Raw genomic sequence first — 22,920 nt, 5'->3', positions numbered from 1 at the left:
TCATACAAAGAGATCTGTTACTGTAAAGTACATCTACTAATATTTTATCAGTCCTAAACTGGAGGGTTAAAATAAATACGTTAGTTTGCACAATTTATTTTTTAAATTTCATAAGAAGCAGTTTGGTTGCTTGAAATTTTTAGGAAATTATTATCTAGCTCTACGTGCTGAAGTCATTGTAAGAAAATTAAAGTGTTTGGCTGAAATAACTTGTAAATGAACTAAATTTTTTTTCTGCCTTCTTTTGTTGTATTTCATGCATTGTAGGCACTAGCAATGATATTACTTTTAGTGTGGGAAAATATTATAATTGAGATCTGGTAAGTTATTTGCAGACTTCAAGTTTTTCTTTACATCGTGCTGACATTTAGTACAGCCCCGTTGAGGAAAACAATGCTGCCATTCATAGCTCTAGACGTAGATTTCAATCGACTTAAGCGGGTATAATGAAACTTGGTCATTCACCAGTTACCCATAATGTGTTCTCAAATTTTCTCTCAGCAAAAGTATAATGACTCAGTATTGTGTGGTTGCATAGACAAGGACACAGAACAAGAGACACCAGTTTTGTCTGACGGTGTGAGAAAGTCGTCAAGGGATCTTTTCTTCCAGATGGTGTTAAATTCAGCTGCCTTTTTAACATTGGCCTTGCACAGCAATCTGCTGTTCTCTTTTCACAAAGAATAAGCCCCAATCCCTGCTAGTTAACATGCATACTCACACAACCTGCCACTACCTTCCAACTGTTTTACAATGCACTGGCATGCTAAATAAACTTGATCCGGTCTCCTTCAGTGCTAGAACTGGCTTGGAGAGAAATGCCCACTTAATAGTTCCACTTTTTGGCTTTGGGTTTGGTTTCATTTCCCGTAACATAAAACTTTTTCTTTGGTTGATAGAGTGACTTTTTTTTCCACACAAGCTTTGAGGGAACAACACGTAACAGGTCGATAATTCTAGGGAAGGATTACCTTTCCTAGTTACTGGTTGCGTGAGCCGGTTAAAGCATAAAATTGAGGGCCTGCTACTACATTTCCACATGCTCTCTTTCCCCAAGTCAGAAGTTTACTCTGTAGAAAAAAAACATGCAGAGAAATGGGTCTCTGCTCCTGAAGAAGAGGAGTAAGGGCAGTAATAGTAATAATAGCCAATAATATTTTATTGATTCATAATCACGTGACGTTATTAAGATACAAAACAATTTAAGATGACAACGGCAAACACGCGATTATAATGCTGCTGTTTTTCTCTGATGTTTTCTTTCACAAATTTACAACGAAGACCTAGACGCAAGCAAGATCTTAAGTAAATTAAGTAAATTAACCCCATTCATGCCCAAGTAAACAAGGGGTTTCCCCAGAAAACAGCTTATCGCCTTTATTGAAGCTCGTTAAGAAACAAGACCGCGCACTTTGTCATGTAAATATTAATTGTAGTGGACAATGGCTCGAGGTAAATAGCACCACTGGACAAGCAGTTAAATGAGAGGCGGGCACTGTGCGTTGAAAGCCCGGCTGATCAAACTCAGCTCTGATGTAAATAAACACAGCTCCCCTCACCGGGCGCTGCAGCAGTAAAACTTAGAGCATACGTAGCGCAGACAAAACAAAGGTTTAACCTCAAAAGAGCCTAGCCGGGGTCCCAGCTGGCACTGCCGAGGACCACGGGGAGCACCCTCCGGCCGAAACTAAGGTTATTTTAACAGCTACAGAGCGGATGGTCTAACTTTTTAGGCAAAATTCTTTGGTTTTGCTACACAGTGCTCCTGCTGCTTCCAGAACACGCTAGCTGGATCCTTGTTCCATCCTTCTCACAGTGCAATGGATGGCGTGAAGGTAAATATTCCCAGTATAAGCCCCAAACCAATGCTTTTTATAGTCAGTTCAACAACGAAGCGAAAAAACAAAATAAATTAAATAATTATAAAGAGCGGCGAGCAATGGTTTTGCCCCAGACGGATGGAGACCGCTGACCCACACTCCCTTATCGCTGATCTTATTTTAATCTGCAGCGGAGAACGTTCGGTTACCAGCTCAGTAACACATTCGAGCGTGCCTCTGGACAAACCTTTAGGTCAAGTCCAAAGGAAATATGTAACCCTGAGCAATGAATCCCCCTCAGTTTCACTGCAAGAGGCGCCTAAGCAGCCGTCATTATAATGATAATATTTGTTAAAAACACAGGACTGTTTGCATCCCGACACATCTGCCCTGACCTTCCCTTCCTCCATCGGGACCAAAACCCGCGTCCCCTCGCGACCCCCGCGGGAGAAGGGAGCGAGTTCCGTCCGGGCGCGAGTTCCGCCCTTCTCCCTCGGCGGGCACGGCAGGGGAAGCGGGCGTGCTCTGCAGCCCCGTCCCTTCGTCCGGCATTTCTGGGACGGCAGTGGGTGGCAAATGCTCTCGCGGGTGTCGGAGCGGGCTCCCCGGCCCCGGCCCCGGCCCCCGCCGCGCTGTCTGTCACCGACGGCCGGGGCGCGGCGCTGCCATTTGCCCCGAGCGTGGGAATGGGAGCGCCCAGCCGTTCACATCTCCGGCACGTCGTTTAACGGAATCAATTAGGCAAGACAGACCCTCCGCTTCTCCACCTCCTCCCCTCCCCTCCTCTCCGTGTTTTTGTCAGGTCTGTATACGTCCTAATTATTTCGGTATGGGATGCCAGAGCTGTTTCCAGGATAGACCTGATCGTCCTTAAACAAAAAGAGAGGAGGCGCACACGTGGGTTTTGGAGTAAATGTCACTTTCATTTCCAATGCTAGGTGCAGAGCGAGGCATAAAACATTTTTCCACACATTGACGGGGGGAGGGCGATCTCGTCTCCATCATGTCTTTCTGCTTCAGTAGCTTCCTCAAGGAAACCCTCTCGAAACACAGAAGCATCTATGCTCGCGTTTTGAATAGAGGAATGAAAATCGGCCATTACTTTTTTCTCCATTTTTGTGCAACTCCACCGAGTTCTAAGTAGATATAAATCATTAAGCTTGCCTGCACTTCGGTGTAAACTTTCTCTGAAAGCCTGCTTTCACATGATTTGAAATTAACCTCAATGCTTTGTCTCAAATGCACACAGACAGGTTTAGGTTGGACTGTTGTTTTTTGTTGTTGTATTTGAGTTTTATTTTTCCTCAGTTCAGTAGTCAGCTCTGTATCATCAGCAGCACCATCTTTATCACCAACTACCACCTTTATTTTTTAAGGCCATTTCATTGCAATGAATTACTTTGCAAAATGAAATTCAGCATTAGTTTTCTAAAAGAAAAAAATGTCCTCTTAGTCTGGTTTAATGCTGACCGTTCTTGGTTTCTCTTTATTTATTTATTCCACAGCAATAGTTGCATATACATTGTTTACCATCAGTACCATGTTCTCTCTGCAGCGGGTGAATATCCATTCTGTGCCATGCAACATCTTCATATTTTGGAATAAGCGTGCCATCAACTTCATATTTTTGAATAAGTATGCCATTTAACTTTCTCCAGTCTCATCTTTAGCTGTAAAAATGTTAGATTCAATAAGCATTTCTGACTCTCTTTGATTTTTACTCTGTTGCAGCAGTCTTTCATTTTCACATACCGTACGATGATCTTGAAGGAGTTTTTACTTTCGGTTATCTAGCTTTATGAAGACCAAAACACTCATACAGCTAGATAACCAAAGATAACAACTCACTTCCCTCAGAATTTTTTTTTTTTTTTTTTTTTGTCCTTGCTACAGTCCAGATTCTTTCTGGCAAAAGTATTGTTTCCTCCATGAGGACTAGCGCTGCTTTAAAATGTCATCCTTTTATGTAATTATTTCTGTATGTATGTGCAGCTACACAACGACCCCTTGCCTTCAAAGTTTATTCCGAACTTTTTGTTTCAGCCAGTAATTTCCGGCAAAGGTAGCCATCAATTTGTCTCTTAATAACAGAAAATAAAACCAGCTATTAAGTTGCGTCAAGCTGCATTAAGAGAGAGGAGCATCCATTCCTTTACAGGCCCCTATTTGCATTGTGAATCGCTTCTTTTCCACGAAAGACACCTTAGCCTCTATAAAGGTGAAAAGCCTTCGGCAATTTCCAGCGCAGTGTAAGGAGGAACAAGAAGGTGGGGAAAATCCATTTCAGTAGGAGGTAACAAGATGATTCGAGGATGCGGCTCCGGAGCTCCTTACATTGTACACGGCATAGAGCTCTTTGCCAAATAGTGGCAGCTTGATTGCAAATACCTTGCCTGCGTGTGTATTTTGGAAGGGGGGGATTCGCCCTTTCTCGGAGCTCCTAAAGCTGGGCAGAAGAAGGCGGCGGTCCTTGCCGGCTGCTGCTGCTCCCGGTCTGAAAGAAGGAGAAAAGGGCCATCATTGGAGGGCTTTCAGTGCCAAAATGTGGGCGAGCCCGGCAAGGTCAGAGGTCCTGGACCGCGGGAGACCAAGATAATGATGATGTCATGAGAAACTACGAGTGCACACGGCTATTGATATGCATGAGCCACCAGCGGCCGGCGCCGGGACCGAGTCTGGTCTGGCCTCCAGCATCGCCGCCTCCGCCGCCCTGGTGCGGGATCCGCCCGCCTTTCTCCTCCTCCGCAGCACAGACCGCTCTAAAATCCAGAGGCCGGGAGAGAGGACTCTCACGGGGACGGTAAGCAGCCTGTCCGACCCCAGGGAGCGCTGCTGCGCTTCTCCTAGGGCAGCCCCGCTGGTGAGAAGGGATGCCGCGGCGGGGAGCGGGGCCTTGCGCTGGAAAGCCGGGAGCGGGGCTGTGCTACGCAATGAGTCGATGTGTAATTACACCGACAATTTGCCCTGTCCTTATGTGTCTATGAGGGACTTTTTTTTTTTTTTTTTTTTTTTTTTTTGGTTAGTTTCTTTGGGGAGAGAAGAGGTGTGTATTTATTTTTACTCCGCATCTCTGTCGTGCTTGGCGCTCGCGGTGGTTCAGGTATTTACAGCGGGACAGTTGTGCGAGGCGTTCTCCTCTGCCTGTCTGTGCAGGAAGCTGCAAGCGGCAGGCTCAGCGTATTCTGTAGCTTCTATAACCTCTCTCCGCCCTTCTTCCCACCCCCCACTTCCTCCCAGCCTGTGTGTGTTTCTGTGTCTGTGTTAGAATGCAACACAGGTGGACATTGCAGCAATATTTACTAAAACCATGCATCATCTGACAAAACGCCTTAAAAAAAAAAAGCTGATTTATCGTTTCTTTTTATTGACCTCGTACTAAGAGAAAAGAACTGCATGCTGGTGTTACTCATGGAACAGACAGAGAAAAGTCTTGATGAGGATGTAGAGTTTCAGGATTTAAGTCTCTCAGCTCCTCCTCCTTCCCTCCCAGCCCCCCGCTAAAAGAACATTGTACTTTGAATTATTTAACAATATAATTTGTATATAATTTTTTCAAGTGCAAACATTAAAGGTCTCTTGAGTATATGTGATAAAATGAACCTTCTCACTGTGATCTACCATGTTTACTATTGAAATTAATAAATGCACTTCAACAGCTCTTGTGTGCTGTGTTCAGTGTAAGATACATATAAAAAAATTCATCAGACAGACTATAGACTGCTCAGAACTCTTAAAGGAATACGAGACTAAAATTCATGCTGCTACTTTTCTAAGCCACAAAATAAAACGTACAATCACAGTCTATGGGTCACACAGCATTTAAATGCATTTGTTTGTAAATTAACCTGCACTTACATATATTGCTATTTTTAGGTCAATTTTTTTAAATTCAAGGGGTTAAACTGAAGTTGTTGATGCTCTATGTCGGCTACAGAGCTTGCTTGTATGATAAAGCTTATGTTCCCTTGTGTGTGCACAGGGGAGCCATATGTACATGTGTCAGTCTAGGTGCATGTGTCTGTGTTTATGTTAAAATATATATGCAGATATATGTGGTTACACTGTAAAACAACAACTGTATCAACAAGCCTATTTTTATTGCAATTACAGAAACATGAAAATGGGGAAAAAATCCTATTTGTAAGACACGGCCCAAAATTAATACTGGCACCAAGAAGTAGCACACAGACATTGCTAAACTACTAACTGCTGAATCTGAATTCTGCGGGACATTACCAATTTACTTGTGTTTTCAGATTCTATGACTTTGAAGATAAGCACTTCTGTTTTAAACAGGTATTATATACCCTGGTATAGTCTGTTTTTTTTGCCCCCAGGAAAAAGAACAGAGTTTTTTTTACCTGGGATACATAAGACCTACTTGTGGCAGTGTTCTTTGATGAAAATTCAGAACTGGCACAAAAACGGTTAGAATTTTTATGATGCTGTGTTATGTCTTACTGAGTTTCTTCACTATCTCTTGGATTGTTCAGGCATAACAGGGTCAACTGAATCAGATATCTGAAGCAACCAGAGGCACATGATCACCTTGATTAATATACAAAGTTCTAATGAGTTTATATGAGTTTTTCTGAGTTGGCAGATAGGCAAATGATTTTTTTTTGTGGCAATAACTAGGGGCAGTTTTGTTGGTGATCAAGCATGTGTTGCACAGGACGGGTTTGTGAGCTTATGCATTAAATTCTTTCAGTCAGAGGCATGAAATTACAAGTGATCCTTGGTATGTGTGGGTGTCTGTGCATCTATGCTTACATACAATTGCATATGTACATATGTGTATATTAACACAGATGCATATGTACATGTTAAATGCATGCGTGTCACCAGCTGTCACACGACCAGATTTAAATGCAAGATACGTTAATGTAAATTGGTGTTTTTTCAAAGAGACAAAGCATATCTCTAAAACACCAAACTCTTTTTCACAGCCTCGCTTACACACTAACTTTGGAAGTAACTGCAATACACCTGACATATTTTGTTGATTAATCATTGGAGCCTAAGCACATCAAAAGAGGCAATGTGGTGGTTATGACCCAGCTGTTCATTAGTCTTATTGCCAATTACATTTTCGAGCTCTGAGACATCAAGAGCCTCAAAATCATAATGGGTTTAACTTTTTGCTTATTCTGAATATGAAAATATTTTCAGCAGTTGTAAAGCACTTTTCTAAAACTGGATTGTTGCCTAGCATGTCGAAAGTTTAAGAAAAGCACAGTTGTGAAAATTCTGTCCAAAACATCACCTGGATTGTCAAAAGCAGCTGTTAACACTGCCCACTCTCTTCCAGTTTACATAATTGTATAAAACTTACTTATTCCAAAGTCACTGTAGAAATACCTGCTTATTGGAAGTTATGGAATACAAGACACTGACTTTTTCCTTCTAGCTCCCTACCAAATTCCTGCTAATGGCTTGTAGATTGTCATACTTGTTTTCTAATCTTTTTATAGGTCTCCAGATGGCTGTGACGTAAAAAAGAAACATCCTGTATGGATTCCTTAAGAGCAAACCATCTCTATTGACTTTAAAGAGGAATGCTTATGATTCTCTAATTATTGCAATCAGACCCCCATCCTATCTCCAGCAACACCACCTTCTTTGGGAGGACTCACAGGAACCCCACTTAAGCTGCTGTGACATACATAAGAAGCGTGTTGCATAAATTCCCTTTTTGCACTAAATTATGACAAAATTCATATAAACATTGTGGCATGCCAGTAGAATCCAAGGCGTTTTTCTCTGTAGACCAGCATCCCTTTTCTCCCATTCAGGTAAGTCATTCAACTGCCTCACCCTCAAATGAAGGTGGTTTACAATTTCTTTTGTGACCACAATTTCATTTTACAAGCAACAGATTCTACTTCTCTTACATTAACCATAGAGTATGCAAAAAGGTACAAATCCAAATTCTGATGGTGAAAAGACAAAGTATCAAGAGTTCAAAGTCACAGGAAAAGAAAAATCAAACCCCCCAAACAGTCAGTGGAAACCATGTGCTGTTAAAGGATGTGTTTTCTGTTGGTAATGTATACAATATCATCTGACTTTTATTAAAAAAAAAAACAAACAAAGAATACCATTTCTTGTTGCAACTCTAACTACCTGTGGTGTGAGTTGTTTAAACCTGAAAAATAGCCCCCTAAAAAGCAAAGGATCATTTAAACATCTTGTTCCAGAAATATATACGAATGGATAAATCTATGTGATTAGAAGGCACTGAGTATATTAACTTTTGGGATTATCACTAAAACATTTGACCCTAGATTAAAGGTGGAAAAAACTAGTTACATTCCCTGCAAATGATTTAAGATGACACAAAACAGATATGAGAGATATACTCCTGTATCTGCAGGGTTAAAGATGGTAATCAATATTTACCAGAAATATTATATATAATGTAATGTAATGTAATGTAATGTAGTGTAATGTAATGTAATATAATATAATATAATATAATATAATATAATATAATATAATATAATATGTGTATTTTAAGCTGCATTGTTATTTCTGAAGAATTACACTTAAAAATAAAAGGCTAAAAATAGTATTTGGGGCTCCTGAACAGAAGGGGAGAAAACTATAGAGGCAGATCTGGGATGGAAACTGTAGAGGCAGATCTGGGATTTTTGTACTATAAGCAACCAGTTACTTAATAAAGGTTGGAGGCCTTTAGCCTCCTAGCCTTCAGCTCAAAACAGGCAACATATATTATATCAGCACTTTCCTGCCAGATTTCCCACAGATTTCCCACATTTCCTGACTGATGATGTCCTGAAACCAGAATTACTCGGAAGGCATAGTCTGTATTTACATCTCTGCAAGCTTATCAAGGGCCGCGGGGGTAAATAAATACAATGTGAGTTGCTGGTTTTCATCACATTATATCGATCACAACAGCCTCAACTAAAAAATTATTGTTGTTGTTGTTGTTGTTGTTGTTGCTGCTGTTGTTATTTCCCAGGCAGCAACGCTGTTCTTAGATGTTGCGATGACGCAGTTCCACCCGATGGACACGAGTGGACTGCGGTTGTTGAAGGATGACACTGTTTTGCTGGAAAGGACAGGGGGATGCAGAGGGGCACCCTCGGGCCAGGGTGAGTGGCCGGGCGGCTCCTCATTGGCCCTCCTGCAACTCCATTGGAACTGTCCTGTCCCGACACTCCCTTGCCAGATGCGTTCCTGTGCTGAGCAGAGCCATTTTGGCAGGGATAGATTTTGGAAAACCCGAGAAGTGATGGTCCGCTGCGTGGGAGGCAGCAGATGGACTAACTGCTGCGAGCAATCCTTTGCACCCTGACTAGCTGCAAGAGATGCCTCTGGCTTATCTTTTCTCTCCCCTTCTTTTTTCTTTTCCCTCTGCATTTCTTTCCTCCACCGCCGCCACCCCCCTCCCACTCCACACAATTTTTCGGGTGTTTGTTTGTTTGTTTGTGTGGTTTGTTTGTGTGGTTTGTTAACTGCTATTCTTCAGCTCTGTGTTTGCTCTTGTGCCTGCACATCTTCCGAGGGCAACCAGGCACTGCAAAAAAACTCCCCGAGAAGCCACAGCTGCTCAGCATCCGCTGGCAGTCTGCTAGATAATTAACATTTCCCGCAATTAAATACAGCCCGACGACCAACAGGTTTAGCAACAGACACAAAATCGGCTCACCGGTGTAAGCCACTGTGTCTAGTCATAAACCCTGCCTTGTTAATCAAAAGTCCCTTGCCGAGAGTGAGAGAAGGCAGCTGCTCCGGCTACCCGGGAAGTCTGCATCTGTCGGGGGTTCAGCACCCAAATTTTGCAGGGAATTCATGACACACACACACACACATAAACACTGCAGTACTTACATATCTTCGCCTTTATCAGGGAGTGATTTTTACCCCACATGTAGGGAGGTGAGCTGAGCCTCTGGTGGCAAACAAAGATTCCCACAGCCAAGGCCCCTAGGAGCAGAAAAAGCTCTTTCAGGTCTCCAGAAATTCAAGTGTTTCCCCTCTCCATCTCTATTTGAAAGTATCCCTTAGATCCATGGTGTTGTTCTTGCTCCAACGACTCTAAAATAGTTTAAAATCTTCCATCCATGAAAACAGGGGAGAAATGGAGAAAGTTGGCTTGGGTTTGCCTTTTTTTTTTTTTTCTTTTTCCACACTTTTGCCCACACCCTGGAGTAGAAAGTGAACTGTTGTATGTGAGGTTCTGCAAGATTTTGGGGGTTTGGCCAAGGTCTAGTCCAGCCTCTCTGCTGAGGAGGACGTGCTCTGAAATTCAACCAATTTCCCCAACGCTTTTGTTGCTGATGAACTGAAGCTCTATTGTTCTTCATCCATTGCCACGGTCTTTTTCAGTTCCTACTATACGTTATGCATTGCCAGAGATAATGAATTTGCACCAAAACCTCTCATAGTCCCGTTCTGACAGACAGAACAAGCTAGAAATGTCTAGTGCAGAGAAGAGCAATGAGTACTTTTTCCCTAGAGAAGAAGGGAAGCTTGCGTTTCTTTGGAAACATTAAAAAAAAAAAAAAAAAAAAAAAAAAAAGAAGAAGAAGAAGAAGCAAATGGTCGAGCTTCCTAAGGTGTTTTTCTCCAGTGAACTTCTGAAGAACAGTTTCATCTGAGTGTTGTTTCTGGGAGGCACTGATATTTTGTGCAACTTTTGTCAAAACCAAGCAGCCGGTCAACAGCAGGCGAAACAACAACAACAACAACCACCACCAGCAAAAAAAACCAAAAAAACCACAAACAAATAAAAAACTCCAAACAAACAAACAAACAACAAAAAACAAACCACCAAAACAACAAAAACCCCAAAAAACAAACAGGAAAAATAATGGTGTTAACAAAAAACACTCTTCCCATTCCTGGTGTAAGGCGAACTTGTAGCGTGACCTCTCGTCACTGGGAGGAGGATGTCCTAAAGCACTGCCGTTTCCTTCTGCCCCCTCTCATCTGTCTCTCCGGGTTTGAGAACAGCATGAAAACACCAGTAAAAGCCCCACCTAGCTTTTAGGGTGCGGGGGCCGACGGGAAGAAGTTTGAGTTAGCGCCGGAACGGGAGGTGTGCTGTGAGGAAGGGGTGGAAGGAGAGATGGAGGAGGAATTGAGGGATAGAGAGAGGTATGCAGGGGGAGGGGATGGCAGGACGGCTCATCCCTGCTCTAGCCCCTGTCTGGGGGCGTGTGGGGTGTGACTGAGGGGGGCCGATGTCGTGCTGGCCCCTCACTCTGGGTCGGGTACACACGGCGTCCCTCGGAGGGGAGGGGGCTGCGAGGGGGCTGCTGTGGAGGTTGGCGGTGGGAGGAGCGACGCTAAAAAATTACTAAATATATACATACACATATGTACACCCTACAGATGCCCTTACACAGACACATGTGTGTGTATGCTTGTGTATGCATATGTATGCATCCATCCATATAAATATTTATAGATATGATAACAAGCCTATGTTCCCCCCGGCGCTTGGCTCCAGGGAGAGGGAAGGCGCTCTGCCGTTCTCAGCTGCAGACTTCTACGGAATGTTTCCACGGGGAGAGCCCCGCAGCAGCCCCGGGCAGGCGGGCATTCCCTGCCGGCACAGCCTTCGGAGACCTGGCGGACAAAGAGAGCTCTGTGAGGATCCAAACGTCAGCCCCGAGCGAACCGAGGGAATTCCGCACGAGTGCCCGACTGCACGAAAAAAAAAAAAAAAAAAAAAAAAAAAAAAAAAAAAAGTAAGAGCGGACAGCGGTCCCTCGGTCAGAAACACACTCATGTTTCCGCTTCTTGGAGAGGGCATTTAAGTTTAGTTAGGATACTTGAAGGGAGATGCAGAGATGCAGTGCGTGAGTACGCGGTGTGCAGCCCTAGGAACGGCTGTGTTGAGGTCCACAGAGATGCTCTGGAACAGCTCATAGAAAAAGTGTAAATAATGTCAGCAGAAAAGGAGAGAAACTTTGGTCCTAACAGAGAACATCACTCGTTTCTAAGCCACCGGCTACATCTCACCCTGCCGCCTCGCCGTCTGAAGTTCCCCGGGAAGTTCTCCCAAACATCATGACGCACCGCAGTCTCCAAAAGGCGAAGGGAAAGAGGAGGACAGAATGCTCTAATCTACGCCCCGCCAGTACGGTATCTGTAGTTCACCGAATCCCCGCATACGCGGCGTCTCCTCCCGGCGGAGTGAGACAGCATCACTGCAAAGCCGTGAGAGCGCCTTGCACTTACAGGTCAGACGGCAGCGGCTGCGACCCGAGATGAGGGCCGCGCCATCCCTCCGGCCGCCAGCCTACCTTCCCTCTCTCCGCGCCCAGAACCTGCGATGCACTACAGAGCGGCGCCCGGATGAATGCTGCCCCCTCATCGGCTCAACGCTCCTCTGTCATGCAACGCTTTGGGTAAGGAGGGAGGAATTTTCTTTTTATCTTTTAAAATTGCTTGGAAGTGTCTATTTTCCGCTCGTTTCCTGATGAAAAGAAGCAGCAAATAAAGTCCAAATACCACTATTACTACTACTACAATTACTAATATATCTATATATCTATATATCTATATGTATCTATATGTATCTATATATAGATATATATAAATTGAAAGAAAAAATATAGAAAAGGCTAGACGGACTCGGCAGCGCTGCGGCGAGGTCGGCTTTCTTTTGGGGCCAAGCGTTGGGCTGGGCAGCACTGCTCCTGCTGCTAGAGCTTATTTCACGGAGCAGAGTGCGGGCAGGAGCCTGCGCGCCCGCGGAAGAGCGGGGAGCATCCCCGCGGCTGCGCCCTCGCCCCGAGTCCTCCCATCCCCTCTTCACGTTCAAGGCTTAGCGGAGAGGTCGCGTCTACTGACGTCAGCTGAAGGCATTCTGCACATCCGTCTACACTTACATGCATTAACGAAAGTAGGGCAAGAAAAAAAATAAAAAGAAGAAAAGGATATACAAATTCCCCTGTTCGGAGAAGAGACCGCGGATCCTGGGAGCGATCGTCCCTATTTGCAAAGATCCTAATTAGCGGGAATTAGTGGGGCCTCCCCTTTTCTTCCAAATATCATCATCATTATCAACAAAACAAACATCCCCGAAACGAGCGATCGTGGCCGGGCGGCGGCGCGTAGAAGAGCCCATATGGGAGCGGACGGCCACGGTGTGTGAGCCGGAATCCACTGTTGTGCTGTTCTCTTCTCCTTTTTCTGCTCCCGTTTACTCCAGCGTTTGTTACTTTTAATACTGATGCTTATGTAAGGTATATTTGCATTATTTTTAATTTACTGAAAATTGCAGCCTACCACTTGTCCTTTGCTCCTCCCTTTCTATTTCTTCAAATACACTTCTCCTTTCCCCCACTCCCTCCTATTTCCCCGTGTTTTGGTGAGACTGCAGCGTGCCTTTATATCCAGTTTCCTCCATGCTTCTATTCTGTATAAGATTACTGATTATGAACAATGCTAGTTTTACAAATCAAAGTGCATAAGATGTTTATTGGACATTAAAAAGGCTCGAGGGTCTTACTACCCTGGTCAGTTATCACAACGCTAGCTGGAGACGGGAAGTTGATTATCTAAGTAACTTCCTATTAAGAAAAGCAAGTTTTAGAAATCACCAACACACCCCTCCTCTTCTGTCCCATTTTAAGGTATAAGGCAATATAGATAAGGGGTGTAATGGGGGCAATTTAAATGGATTTTTAAAATTTCATTGCTGTTTTGCAGCCTCTAAGTGCACTTGTATCTGCCTTTATTTCAGAAATAGTTTATTTCAAAATTCTTCCTTAAAATATGCAGAGCCAGGTACAGAGAGCTTTCTCTGAGGAAGACATTTTTAAATTATTTTCTTAGGTGCCGCATTATTAAATGTGTGACATACGGTTTCTAAAATGTGCATGTTTGAATCCAGCACCTAATTTTTCATAGAAAGAGCGTTTAGATTTTTTTTTTAAATACTGCTTGTAGCCTTACACCTGCTTTATGTGAAAATCCATAGGCCTTGAATTATATGACAATCACAGGTAGCACATTTCAGTTTACCTTAATGTGTAATGAAAAGAAAGAAGAGTAGTTTAAACAGTAAAACCAGAAGATTGCTCTGTTTTTATAGTCCAGGAATGTTGTTTTTAAACGAACAACGTCATTCAACTTAAAAAAAATATAAAGCCCATTCATAGAATTTTTTTCTTTTTTGAAAGCTCAAGTGCATGCGTAGGTTATGAATGACTTACCTGAATGGACATATCGGGCAAAAGTTATCCCTCCCCAAAGACTGTTACGTATGTATTTTTTATAATAAAGATTGGAGTGTCTCTTACTCTGTGCCCATTTCATCACAAATATCTTTTAATTCTTTGCCCTTTCTAACGTTATTCCCAGCGGTACTCCTCGCTCCAGTTTTACTCCTACGCTCACATGTCACCCAGTAAAAAACAGTCATGTGCCTACACGTAAAACGTGTGAAAAAATAATACCCTCCCAAAATGGAAATCCACACGGTCATCCATCAGATTAGCTTACCACATATAGCAGCAATCCATTAAGAAAGCACCATTTCTACACATTTTTACGAATAGCGGGTGCCGGGGATTCCCGGTCCGCGGACGGATGGGATTCCCATCTCTTTCTTTAATGAGCACACGTGAGCGCAGGTGCAGCTGTCGCTCCCTTGAGGAGCCGCATTAGCGTGTGCGGGGAGGCAGGCAAAAGCGAGCGTGGGTCTGTCTGTCTCTCCGTCCCTGCAGCGCATCCCGCACCGTGCTCCGCGCCCCGTGGTGGCTCACCCCGCAGCCCTGACGGCACGGGGGCAGCCCCCGCCCCCGGATCAGCCCCGCCAGGATGCCGGGGGTCCCCTCGCAGCTTCCCTCGCCCCCTGCCCTCCTTGCGCCGCTTTTCTGCACGGCGGCCCCGCGAATCACAGCGGTGTCGTTTGTATCAGCCCCAGAGCTGGAGCGGGGGCAGCGCGCCCCTTCCTGGCCCTGCCTGCGCCTCTGTCGGGGCCACGGGCACAATGGGGGGAGCTACGTGTCCCCTCAGATCCCGACACTTGACACTTAAACACGGCGTGTGGAGTACGAACAATCAATATAGCCCCTGCCCCTCCTCAGCCGCCCCGCATACACATTGCCCAATACCGGCCTAATATCGGATTTACCGCTAAAACCAGCGGCGCCTATGTTCCACTGCGCATCTGCACGGATCTTCCAAGGTGACTAGAATGCCACCGAAGTTGGCGATTTCTTGGATTCCCGTCCAAGGATAGGTAAACAAATGAATATACAACAGAGCTAATAATGCTCTGATTTGGGCTGGCCGCTGCATGAGACAGATTGCTGGGTTGTAAATAATAAATGCCTGAAATAAATCCTTTTCTCCATATTCTCATTCATTTCCCCCATCATCCCTTTTTTTCTCCCCACCAATGCTTTTAATACCTATCCTTCTCTAAACCAAGTATTCAGCATTATACACTTAAATTTTCTCCCACTTCTCTTCATCCCTGTCTTATACTATATGTAAATAATCCGAGCTGCATATTGTTCTACACATAAACTTTATTTTTAGAAAAGTGAAGGTGCAAGTACAGTGGGTATAGTAAAAGTATTTTTTCATTTTCTCTTTATTTTCTCTCTACTTTTCGTTTTGTTCTTGCTTTTTTATTTCCCCTGCAGGACTGAAATATTGAAATGAAAAAATGCAGAACGTCAAACAGATAATATTTGGTGAAATAATTAAAATTTGGCATGACAATTTTTTTTCCTGTAAGAGAAAAAACTCCAGAACTTAGAGTTTTATCTGTGCATACACACAAACACGAAAATCTATTTTTTACACACAAGCTTCCAGTGAGTATACACCCTCACTGTGTACCTCCTCTAGAAATAATAATAAAAAGCCAATGACCATTTTTTTGTGGTTCAGAACATGTCTCCTTATTAGAGATACAAAGGCAGAAATCAAGAGAAGAAGAAGAGGAGATGGAAGTTGTGTTTCTTTTATCCAGAATTCATGTGATCGCTGAATGTTAAGGTCTTCAGAGGTTGAAGTATACCAAACGCTTTGTTAGGTGGGTTTTGGCGAGCATGCAGAATGCCAGCTTCAGCTCCAGCCCGGGATGACTGGCCAGAGAAGCTGACTCTCTGCAAGGCATGATTCTGACTTGCGGCACGGGCTGAAGAGGAATAAACCAAATTTCCTCGATGTCGTTTCTGTTCTTTTATTTGAGTATTCAGTTTATATCTAGGTGTAAAAAAACTGACCGAAAAGACAAGGTCTGGAATGCACTGCTATCTCTCTGTTTTCCATGAATGTGGTCCCTAGCAGGGGAGTGAATTAGATTTTTTTTTTCTGTTTTTATGGGTTGCCTTTTTTTTTTTTTTTTTTTTCCTGTTTTAGACCTTGTTATATTCTGATTTGATTTTAAATTCAGTCTGCAGGTACGAAGTTCATATTTACCTCTCCCTCCCCGCCTAGTGTACAATGCCTGGGCAGGCCGGACTCCACTTCTGAGCGGGCAGAAAGGCGGGACGGAGGCGGGGTTCCTCCGTGGGATCGGTCCCGGGGAGAAAAGGCGGGACGGAGGCGGGGTTCCTCCGTGGGGCCGGTCCCGGGGAGAAAAGGCGGGACGGAGGCGGGGTTCCTCCGTGGGGCCGGTCCCGGGGAGAAAAGGCGGGACGGAGGCGGGGTTCCTCCGTGGGATCGGTCCCGGGGAGAAAAGGCGGGACGGAGGCGGGGTTCCTCCGTGGGGCCGGTCCCGCCGGGGCCCGCTCTGCCCCGCGCCCGCATCCCCCCGGCGGCGGGGAAGCAGCGCCCCCTCCCGGTGCCCGTCCGTGCGCAGCGCCCACGCCGAGAGCGGGTCATGCCGCCCGCTGTCCTACTGATACCCCACTGATACTGTACAGGACGTGCCCTTCCAGTGCTCTCCCACTGATACCCCTGGCCGCCGTGTATGGACTGTGCTCCAGAAAAATGTTAAAAATAGTAATTAAAAAAAGTTAAAGTGGTAGTAAAAAACCCGAACTATTGAGATATACCTAGAGGGAAGAAGCATGCTCCGCAGATAGAGCATCCCTCGGATGACAGGCATTCTCGGCCCTCCGCCCCGTCTCTACTCCTCGTCCCCAGAGGGGGTGGGGTGTGGTAATCATCGCCTCCTTCCCCTCCCTACACCGCGCTTCGCATGTTGTTTGCGGCGATCAAAATACGGCGTCCGTCTGCGGGGGCCCGTTTGAAGTTGGGCTTATGAAACGCAGGGGGCGGGAGCTGCAATATCTCAGGGAACAACAATATTTTAGTGTTCGTCCCTGCAGAATGGCTCTCCGCTCTTTATTGAATTTGTACCGGTGTTGCGTGGAAAGACCTCTTTCTCGGAAGCTTATCGTAGTAGGCTTTTTTTTCCCTTGATTCTCCCTTCTTCTTTTTAATAAAAGTAATGAAAACGAAAGGTTTGATATTACAGAAATGCAATTCTTCAGCGAGGGAATGGCGGGGAAGAGCTCTAAACGCAGCAGGCTGTCAGGAAAAAGATGTACTCCCGGCAAGTTAGAGGTCGTGGTAGATTGGATTAACGGCGTCTTCTTCTTTTTTTTTTTTTTTTCGGTTTCCTTTCGATTTTGGTAGTTCATTAGTGGAACTTTCTCCAAGACGATGTGTTTCTATGATTGACTCTTTTACATCTCCTCTTAGGAATTTGTGGTATTCTCATATCTCAACAGGCTGTGAACAAACAGAAGAGTAACCTGTCTGTCTCTCATAGAACGTTTCTTCTGCACCTCCAGGAAATTATTTCAGAAAAATTATAAGAACATGATGTGTTGTGTGTGCGTTGGTGCTTCTTTTTAGCTGTTTGGGGTGGTTTTCTCTTTCTTTTTTTTTTTTTTTTTTTTTTTTTTTTTTTTTTTTTTTTTTTTTCCAGTGGGGGCTTTGGGCTTATGTCCATAAAATATTTAAATTTAAAAGCAGCGTCGCTGCTAAATGCTGTTGCAAAATCACGTGACACATGTCTTCCCTTCACGTGTTTTAGCTGCCGTGCTGCATGTGCCTATGGGTACAGGCAATGCACACGGAAGGAAATACACAAAATTCGGCTACATCTACCACATAGTAAAACCCGAGTGTAAATTTCTCCTCCCGTCAATAGGATAACAATTTCGAGCTATTTTTCTTAGCATAGGCATCTCAGCCAAAGGACCGAGTAGATTATCTGAGCGCCTCCTTCACTCCGGGCGGTGGGAAAATTAAGATTAAAAGCAACGACAAAAGCGACGGGCTGCAGAGGTTCTAGGGAAGAGTGGAGGTGGCCTTTACCCGTTTGTCCTTCTGGGAAGGGTTGTTGTCCCTCTATTCTGGTAACACCTCAAACTGCGATGATTGTTTTGACCCCAAAACGACGGTTCTCACTCATTTTTGCCCTCTGCAAAATTCGTCCTTACCGGCGTCACCGCGTCCCCACGCTGTGCCGCGCCTTGCAGACGAATGGACGAACAGACGGACAGTGCTGCCTGGCACCGATTCCAACGCTGCCGGAGCACCAGTCCCCCTAGCCGGGACACCAGCATCCTCATGAAAACATCGCAGTTTGGATGCTTATACGCCTGTTGACAAAACGTTTCGGAGCTCTCCCAGCGCATCACCCGAATCGAGCATCGAGAGGAGACCTTATCGGGCAGCCCGTCCCACACCCGGGACATCGACCAGGACAGAGACGCAGAGCCCCTTGCCATCATAGCCCACTTCCTCTCCCGATTTTCTTCTCCATCTTTTCAGTAGCAACAGGGGAATCGAGAAACAGAGCTAGGGTGATGCCAGACTGCTGTTCCGATGCCACGTTGTGGGACCTGTGGAGGTCTGGCGGGAGAACAGTTTTAAAGCGGGATGCAGGGCTGTCACCACACCTCCCTCTGACCCTTATGGACATCAGATCCCCTTTTTAACCCCCACGAGGACGCTGAAGTGGAGAAGACAGACCTGTACACAAACCTGTACCTTGTCCCCTGGCGCAGGCTGTGCCCCATCCTTTTCCGGTACAGACCGGCACTCCCCGAAAATTCACTGGAATGAGCCCACTACCTCGTTCCAACACCACTGATTTTGATTTAATCCCGAGGGACACTCGGGAGAGCAGAGACGGCCTGTCTCTGCTCTCTAACTGCCCATGCCTGCGCGGTGCGATACTCAGGGTGCAGATAGGCCACGGGCAGCCGCGCGTGTTTAACGAGGCCTGTGGGCCCATGGGCCCACATCAGCTGATCAGGTTTGAAATCCAATAGCTTCCCCTCACGTGAATAAGATTTGTCACTGACGGCAAGAAATTAGGGGGCAGGAGGATGTTAAGGAAAAAAGGGCTGCGGCGCAGGGAATCCCTCCGTCCCGAAGGGATGCCTTCCTGGATCGCCCCTCTCTTTCCGTTCGGCCCAGCTTTTCCCCGCCGCGCGTTATTTCGGAAGGCAGAGACATGAAGATGTGAGAGGGGACGGGGAACAGGAGGGCTTCCCCGCCTTGCCCTCAACCCCGGACACACTTTTCCCGCCTCGTGGTGACACAGCACGGCCGGACCGCTCCGAGCTCCCCCCACATCCCTCACCGGGGGCTCCCCATTCCGGTACTGACCGCGCGGTCTCCGTTCCGCAGCCGCCCGCCGAGCACCATCATTCGCAGAGACGTCAGGAGAGGCTTCTTCAGACCAGGCCCTCTCGGACGGGCGGGAAGAAATGAAGAAGCCACATGAGGAAGAAGGAGCAGGTTGTTTGTGGAGAGAGGAGGGCGGCCACGAAGGCTGGCCCACACCGGACTGTGGCGTGCCTCACTCCTCCCCTTTGCCCCGGTATTTCCCACTCACTTACCTCCCCCGTCCCCCCCCAAAACAGACAGCCATCAGCAGCGGAGAAACGTCTTTCTAGGGGGCTTTCCTTGCGAATTCTCTCCAGGCATGGGGAGGAGTCAGAGCTTAGCCTGTGGGCCTCAGGAATACTCGAGACTGGGACAAGAGAGGGAGAGGTGTGTCGGGGGCTGCTCACGGCCCACGCCGAGGCTGCCGGGGCTCGGGTACATGGGCGGCTGGGGTGGGTATGGCCCTCCCGGTGCCACGCATCGCCCCCCGCGCAGCCCCCACCTGTCGTTATTAACAGTACTATTCCTACTGAGGCTGATGGTAAATTTAAGAGGCCTCTGCAAGCGGAGGCGGGCGGCGGGGCTAGAGGAGACAGAGGCCATGGGGAAGAGTCCTCTTGGGGAAGGTGGGCTCGGCTGGCGGCCCAGGAGGGCAGCGGCCCCTGAAGAACATTGCTGCAGAGCCGGCGGTGCCCGGCACTCGGGCACAGGGAGCCAATGAGGGCAGCTGCCCCTCTCTGCCACAGCGGAGTCGGAGGGTCTGGGGGCGGAGTATCTGCATCCCGACCCCCTCGAAACTTTCACTGCTGCAGATATACCGATAGCCCTTGCAATTCCTTGGCCGGACCTTTATCTGGCCATATTCTCCCAAAGCTTTACCGACAATTGTTGGCATCTCAGTCACAACCGGGAGGGTACATCCCTACGGTTGTGACTGAGACACCCATCACGATTTGTGCGCGATTTGCATGCCAGGATGGCATCATTCCAAGCCTTCTCCCCTCTGTAATGCCAATGATGAGACATATTATTTGCCATACAGCTACTTGGAGCAGAATGCATCAGCCAGACTGCGGCTTCTGTGCAGTTTTGCAAGTTTTGTTACACAGAGTAAAAATAGGCCAACAGTGATATTTGTCAACATGTTTATATTTGTACCTTATATAAACTATACCTCAAAACCCAAATAATGTAATGAGAAGTTGTGTTAATGATACCAAATTAAACTAACAAGAATTACAATATATTAAAACTCAGATTCTACGAATATGAAAACAAATATAGCATAAACAGAAAAAAAGTATTTTAAGTATCATATAAAATGTTCACAAATTGTCTTTAGTTTCTACGGATTATGGTTTTATATAAAGTCATTATTATAACAAAAATAGCTAAGCCAGATCACGTTAGAATTCCTATTAATTAAAGTACCTCAATAAAATTCTTGAATGACGCTATTCATTCCAACGAAAGCAGAAACATTTTCTTTTTTTCAAAACAAAAGCTAAAACATATTAGAGCTGACTTAATTTTAAAATGAGAAGAGTTGGCATTATCCTTGTTTTAATGTTCCACTACCCGAAGCTGATGAAAAAGAGGGAAACTCCTGAATTTGTGTGGTTGGAGGTTTTGGGGTTTTTTTTTCCCTTACCCAGTTTATCGTTATTGCTGTTAATTACATGTACTCACTGTCTCGTATGGACCATTTTTTTTGTCTCTCTCCATGTGTTTGGAAACACTCAAGCCCAGGTTTTCTTCTTCAGCAGTTATTTGGGTTACCGTTGTGGGTTTTTTTTTTTTTTTGGTGGGGTAGGGATTAATGAAAATTGCTTTTGACTTCAGAAATCACCTAAGTTCTTTCCGGGCAGGTCAGCCCCAGGCATGAGCTGCTATTGAACTTTTAACAATTCAGGAGGGATAAAAAGCAGATTGTTAGATAGGAAATCGTCAAACTGGTTCTAAACTCATTGAATAGGTGCACCGGATTTTTAATGAGTAAGAATTTGGCCCAGTTGTTTAAGTTACAAGAGTGTGTGGCTGCTTGTTTTAAAACGTAGCTCTCAAATTTATCTCTTGTTAACTCATCTGTAAATATATGGCAGGTAAAGGCAAGGTTTTCAGCTTTTTCAAGAGATTTTAAAGGGGAAAGATTTTCAGGAAATCTGCTGAAGTTAAACTAGTTTATTTCCAAATTTATTAGTGTTCCAGCCATGCAGCTATACGGAACATAATTATCAGATTAAAAAGTCTTGTTAAGAGTCTGAAACCATACAATAGGAGATGAAGCACTTAAAATCCTTCTTAATGATTCTGGTCAAGGGAAATGCTTGGTTCTCTTTCTGTCTTTCTTCTAAAGGTTTTCTCTCCTCAAAATTCTCATTGAGAATAACACACCTGGATTTCTAACCAAAAGAATAGGACATTCTGAAAACTGTTCGGGCGGGCAACGAGAGCCAGAATCAGGATGCTCAGTCTGTAGCACTTCCTGAAGAGACTTCGACTTTAAACAGGACACACTCGTGCTCCTCTGCCCCAGACATAGTTGCTTCAAATGCATCGTAAGTATTAAATGTAATATTTTTCTTTAGTTATTTGAACAGCTCAAAGTAGACTCCAGTCCTGCAACTGCTACTCAGTCAAGACTTCTGTTATGGGGAGGGGACACTTTTTCTGGTGGAGAACGGAACAAGGTCTCAAAATGAGGATAGAAAGTTTTCTGTGTTCTTTGGAAATAGCATCCTTTTTTTTTTTTTTCAAACTCTGAGCAGAATGTTTTTATAAAAATGTGCTTTATTAATAAATTGAGAAATTCTGAACATGCTTTGGCTTGGCATGTTTTACTTGAAGTGTTCAAAACAGGGTAAGATCCCGCTCCCACTGCAGTGCCCATCCAATGATCCTGATTCTAAGATTCTGTGATTCCACGAGCGAGAAGTCCGGCGTGTGCACTGGGACGAGGGACGCCCCCGTCGGGAGGGACACAGTGAAAGCTTCCTGGTTTCTGTGTGGGTGGGGAAGGAGAAGTGAACCTGCCCGACCTCAAAAATAGGGTGGGAGTCTCCCTGCTGGGAAGGTACGAATAGGCTCATCCCAAACAGCTATGTGAAGAATAAGGCAATTTTCCCCTGAGCTCCACTGACTCATTTCAGCTGGAATCATTACTCCCATTAGAGGAAAACGGAAAGCTATGTGAATTGCCTCAGATACTCTTTCTTTTTTCTTTTTTCTTTTTTCTTTTCTCTTTCTTTTTTCTTTTTCCCTTCCCTTCCCTTCCCTTCCCTTCCCTTCCCTTCCCTTCCCTTCCCTTCCCTTCCCTTCCCTTCCCTTCCCTTCCCTTCCCTTCCCTTCCCTTCCCTTCCCTTCCCTTCCCTTCCCTTCCCTTCCCTTCCCTTCCCTTTCATGTATGTTTTCCAGACATGATAAAAAGGGGCTGTTTTTCCCCAAGAACTGTAGAAACAACAGGATGAATTTTCTTCCCTCCCTCCCCCTTTTATTTTTTTAATGCCTAAATGACCAACTACCT

General features: G+C 45.3%; 2 long non-coding RNA genes across 2 annotated transcripts; one reads left to right on the top strand and one right to left on the bottom strand.

The window, feature by feature from the left end:
- Nucleotides 1–1,132: 1,132 nt before the first annotated feature.
- Nucleotides 1,133–10,748, bottom strand: LOC134432575 (uncharacterized). Its single transcript, XR_010031366.1, has 2 exons — nt 9,681–10,748; nt 1,133–4,314 (listed from the first exon to the last, which is right to left on the bottom strand). It is a non-coding gene; the product is annotated as an uncharacterized LOC134432575 (long non-coding RNA).
- A 117-nt stretch (nt 10,749–10,865) lies between these two features.
- On the top strand, nt 10,866–14,106 carry LOC134432576 (uncharacterized). Its single transcript, XR_010031367.1, has 2 exons — nt 10,866–10,949; nt 11,305–14,106. It is a non-coding gene; the product is annotated as an uncharacterized LOC134432576 (long non-coding RNA).
- Nucleotides 14,107–22,920: the final 8,814 nt, after the last annotated feature.

Source organism: Melospiza melodia, chromosome Z (assembly GCF_035770615.1).
Source record: "Melospiza melodia melodia isolate bMelMel2 chromosome Z, bMelMel2.pri, whole genome shotgun sequence".
Taxonomy (NCBI): Eukaryota; Metazoa; Chordata; class Aves; order Passeriformes; family Passerellidae; genus Melospiza; species Melospiza melodia.
Note: the sequence above shows the minus strand (reverse complement) of the source record. Positions and strands in the feature narration are given on the sequence as shown.